We start from the raw sequence: 5,554 nt of genomic DNA on the forward strand, positions 1-5,554 counted from the left end.
GATATAATGGAAGTGTATCTAGTCTATGATGTTGATAAAAGTAGAACAGTAAAATTTAGGAAAATATTTGCAAAAGTTGAACAAATTCTCCATCAAGAAGGCAACAGACATTTTCTCACCTTTCACCTTTAAGTGAAAAACTACGTCTTGAAAATAGGAAACTGTCTATGGTAGAAAGATCTCAGGAAAATACCAAGGATTTGTTTGGGTTTCTGGACAAGAAGAAAATGTCAATAGGCAGTCTTTGTTTTAATTTTAGCTTTTACCTCTGATTTTAATTTCAGAGATGGGCTCATTCATTCATTTCAATAACCTTCTAAGTCCTTTATTTTACTATAGAAACCTGAGCAATTTTAAAAAGAATAATAGAAATTACTGGTTTTACTCTCCTGAAGAGGTTTGTTGAATGGATAGTTTTATTATCTGGAAGTTGTTGCTGGTCCTTTGTAAGCTTGTTATAGAGATGGATACACTTAGTACCATGGGGATTTTATGGGTGTTGATCCTGATAGCTTTAAAATCTGGGGTATGACAGAGATTCAGTGTCTGAAACAATGGGTAAGTGCACCACAGACTTTCATGTATTAAGGTTCACTTCCCTATTATTGCTCTGTTCTTTAGTCAACAGGCATGATAAAACAGATGTGTGTGTGTGTGTGCACACACGGATGTGTGTGCAGGAGCATCTTGGAGGAGAGTTGCAGAGTAAGGGACTCCAATAAAGAAAGTGGAAAAATACAATCTAGAAATAAACTAAAATTATTTAGCTAAAATAGCAATATCAGGTTAACTATCATTGGTAAGACAACAAAATAATAGTCATGTTCAAGATTACTACAAGTGAAATGTCATATCTATTTAATTCCACCAGCAGAAATGCTTTGAATGCTTATAAATAACAAATAAATAACAAATAACAAATAAAGTCCCAACTTTATTTGTGTAATTCCATACTAAACCTCTTAATATACAAGCAGTGATACAAGCCTAAATCATTCATCTTCTCTAAACTGTCATCATTTTTATAATATTTAAAGAAATATTTATTTATTTAACATTTATTTATTATTTGTTTAATTTTTATTATTAATATTTATTTAATTAATATTTATTTAAATTTATTTAATATTTAAAGAAATATTTATTTAATGTTAAATATATATTATTTAAATATTATTGAAGATTTTAATATTTAATATAATATAATTATATAATATATTATAATATAATAAATTAAATATAATAACAAATATAATATTTAAAGAAATATTATAATATTTAAAGAAAACTGGCCCTGGTACAACATCCATGTCATTTGAAAACATTTCTCACAAAGAAATGCAAATATATAGATTAATTCCCAGATATTTTTGTCATGCTTTATTTGTATTTACTTATAAAACATGTCAAGCAATTTACAAAATTTTATAATATGGAATTTTAAGGTTAAATATAGAGAATACAGAGAAAACATATGGATTAATATTTTGAGAGACTTGCCGAAAGGCTATTAGAAATGAATAAAAGTTTGGCAGATGGAAGCTGAAAAGAGTCCCAGGAGGTTGGAAACCATAAAATGTTAGCAGCAGTTATCGGTGGGTCTCTCCAGAAGCCTTTAGCAGTTTAGAAGGAAAAGGAGAAAGCAGATGGTGGTATTTAACTAGGTTCACTATTAGTAAAGCAGGAAAGAAAGAAACAAAAGGAATAAAAAAGATGGACCTTGCTATTCTGGCAAAACTAAAATCAAAATTTTCTCCAACTATGTCCAAGAAGAAATATTTACTGCATAAATCTATTTTCTGTCCTGATTGCTGGCAAACCCAAATATGATACCAGGCTTGTTTAACAAAATTTGGCCTAAAATGACTTTTCTTAAAGCTGTGGATTTGCTTGTGTTTCTAAATTTTGTGAATGTGGGTACACTTGTGTGGTAGTCTTGCAGATTTTGTTAACTTTTTGAACTTTTTTTTTAAAAAAGAAACATTGAAGACTTACTATTAAACTAATTCTGCTTTTGCTATATCGAAGACACTGTATTCAGGGCAGGAAAACAGCCTGGATTCTAAGTGTGGAAGCTCTTTCATTTCCCCAGGGAGATGGAATAAGGTGCCAGGGCTGAGATCAAGCTGAGTTAGAACTTTAGAGAATGAAGATTGATACCAGGCTTCAATTTTCTGGAGGCTTTACTTCAAAAATGGACACATTTGATTTTGGCTGTCATTCCTTTGGGTTCCAAAGTGTAACTGAAAGTCGCTCAGTGGGGTCCAACTCTTTGCGAGCCCCTTGACTGTCATCTGCCAGGTCTCTCTGTCCATGGAATTCTGCAGGCAATTCTACTGGAGTGGGTAGCTGTTTCTTCTCTAGGGGATCTTCCCAGTCCAGGGATCAAACCCAGGTGTCCTGCTTTGCGGGTGGATTCTTAACCAGCTGACTTATCAGGGAAGCCCATAAATCATTAAAAATATCTTCAACTTAATACAGTAAATATTTATTTCACTGAATTATAAGTTGCAAAATATTCTTTAATTATTTTCTGGGAACTTTAGAATGTTGAAGTTTATAATCTAATTTTATATTTGAGATTTGTCATATTTCTGAGTTTTTCCGCCCTGCCTTTATGTATTTACATTGACTCTTTCATGGGAATGCTGGTTTTTCCTCATGTGTTTTGTAACATTTCAACATGAGCAATTTTACTTTTTTTAAACTTAGACTATTTTATTTATTTTTAATTTTTTTTAAAATTGGAGTATAGTTACTTTACAATGTTGTATTAGTTCCTACTATATGGCAAAGTGAATCAACTCTAGGTATACATATATCCTCTCTTTTTTGGATCCTATTTTTGAAACAGAAATAGATGTGCAGATGTAGAGAAAAAACTATTGGGATAGATATATATACACTATTGATGCTATTGTTATTATGATACTAATGAGAACCTGCTATATAGCTCAGGGAACCCAAATCAGTGTTCTGTGGTGACCTGGATGGAAAGAAAATGCAAAAAGCATGAGAAATTTTAACTGAGGACTAACCTATGGATTCTGAGAAGCCCCAGCAGACTTATTTGTCTCTGAACAGTGCTTTTGTATTTGCTCTCTTGGGTGCCTAGGGAGTGTCAATATTCAGGGACTGGTTTTCATGATCATTTTCTCAATGTGGGTATCTTGCACCAATAAATGGGGCATAAAACTATGTGTGATATAGCCCATGGTTACAAAGTAAACATAGCCCTTGGTTACAAATTATCTAGAGAGATTTGTTTCAACCTAGAGACCAGGTAGTGATGGAAACTGTCTGTCAACTCTCTTTGCTTATATGTAGGTCTTTGTTTTCCCTGGTTTTTCCTTTTACTAACTACAGAGTTCTTTGAGGATTCCTGCTTTGCATGGGGTTCTAAATTCAACTTGCATCTCCCATACTCTCATGACTCAGATCCTTCCCCATGTGGGTACCAGAGTAGTCCTTTGTCCCATTCCCAATGGAGACCCTCTGTAGATTTACTTTCTTCCATATCCCTGGGACCAAATTTCTAACATCATTTTACTGTGTTTGAAACCATACGCTTAAAGAAATGCTAAAATTGTATGTGACATTTCTAGACATTTGCAGTGGGAAAAGTTTCTGACTGTCTAGTTTGCAGGTTGCTGGAACTAAAGGCTTTTATTTGAGAAATATTAAATATTTATATTTTTAAAATTTTTTTCTACATGAATTGGTCTATTCAAGTTATTTCCTGGGGGAATTTTGGTAGTACGTGCTTCACAAGAAATATTACAATATTTTTTAGGTTTCCAAATTTCTTGTTATACAGTTGTAATACATAATATATTATTAAGTCTTTAAAATGCTAAAACTTGAGAGCCTGCCATATTTTAGGCACTATTCCAAGCACCAGGAACAGTAAACCAAATAGTCATTTCCTTTGCCCTTACTCAGTTTACATTATAGTCAGGAATTCATAATATAATAAAGCATATAAAGTAGATGATCAATATTGACCTAAAAGTAGAAATAAGAAACTATTTCACAAAAATATTTAGATGTAGACAGGCAAAAGCTATGGCAAGAGGGCAACTATAAAGTTAAGGACCAAACACTATTTTTATCAATCTGCCATCTTTAATGTGGCATTATTTTTGATGATGATGATGACTTGATAATGGTCTTTTTCTCATGCTTGTTGCCTTGTACTGTCACATGGCTCCCACACTGTGAGGGAAGGTCAAGAAAAGAATCTGAGAAATATAAAACCATTGACATGCCTCTTGTTTCTTCTCTTTCTTTTAAACACAAAATATTCTGCCTAGAAGCCCTCCATTCAGACATTTCATTATGTCTTCTTATCCAGAATTCTCTCAGTTCTAACTCAAAGGAAGAATAAAAACCAAGCATCAGGCAGAAAGGAATTGTCAACAACAGTTTAAGGCATAAGTTGGCACATTCTCTTTATTATTACTTTGTATTGAATGCAGTTGATTTACAATGTTGTGTTTATTTCTGCTATAAAGAAATGTGACTCATTATACATATATCTATTCTTTTTTTTTTAGTTTATTTTCCCATATAGGCTATAACGGAGTACCAAGTAGAATTTCCTGTGTCATATAGTAGGTCCTTATTAGTTATTAGTAGATAACTAATATATAGTAGTGTGTATATGTCAACTCTGGACTTCCCTGGTGGCTCAGAGGTTAAAGCATCTGCCTCCAATGCAGGAGACCCGGGTTCAATCCCTGGGTCAGGAAGGTCCCCTGGAGAAGAAAATGGCAACCCACTCCAGTATTCTTGCCTGGAGGATCCCATGGTTGGAGGAGCCTGGTAGGCTACAGTCCACCGTGTCACAGAGTCGGACATGACTGAGCAACTTCACTTTCACTTTCATATGTCAACTCCAGTCTTCCAATTCATCCCTCCTCTCCTTTCCCCTCTGGTAACTGTCAGCTTGCTTTCTACATCTGTAACTCAATTTCTGTTTTGTAAATAAGTTCATTTGTACCATTTGTTTAGGTTCTACATACAAGCGATATCATATGATATTTATCTTTCTTTGTCTGATTTACCTCACTCACTATGACATTCTCTAGGTTCAGGCAGAGAGTAGTATTTTGAGCTTTGCAAGTTGAACAGACTGCTGTGGCTGCTTATTTTAATATGAAAACAGCCACAGACAGTGTGTAAATAAAGCAGCAAAGCTTCAGGTCAGACAAAGTGTGTCTATAAAGCAACTGATGGGCCAGATTTGGCCCATAGGTTTTGCGATTTTGAACTGATTGTGATTCCTTTCCTTAGACAGAGTAAATTGTTTCAAAGAGGGAATAAAAAAGATGAAAGGAAAGAAGGGAGGAAAGAGGAAGGAAGAAGAGATAATTTCTGTCAAAAAAGAATAGTGCTGTGTGTTGGCAGGGGGTGGGGGTGGCGGGAATGACCACAATAAGAATTTATTTTTAGTTTTGGCTTTTAAAAAGCAATATGATTAAAGACGATGCATTTTAGTTTCCCATTTGTGAATAAATTTTTGCATGAGTTTTTCTCCTTTTTATAGATTTTC

The 5,554-nt window shown here is 33.7% G+C and overlaps 1 non-coding gene across 1 annotated transcript; it reads left to right on the plus strand.

Moving 5' to 3' along the window:
* The first annotated feature begins 4,679 nt into the window (after positions 1-4,679).
* Positions 4,680-4,752, plus strand: TRNAW-CCA (transfer RNA tryptophan (anticodon CCA)). Its single transcript has one exon. It is a non-coding gene; the product is annotated as a tRNA-Trp (tRNA).
* Positions 4,753-5,554: the final 802 nt, after the last annotated feature.

This window comes from Dama dama, chromosome 5 (assembly GCF_033118175.1).
Source record: "Dama dama isolate Ldn47 chromosome 5, ASM3311817v1, whole genome shotgun sequence".
Lineage (NCBI taxonomy): Eukaryota > Metazoa > Chordata > Mammalia > Artiodactyla > Cervidae > Dama > Dama dama.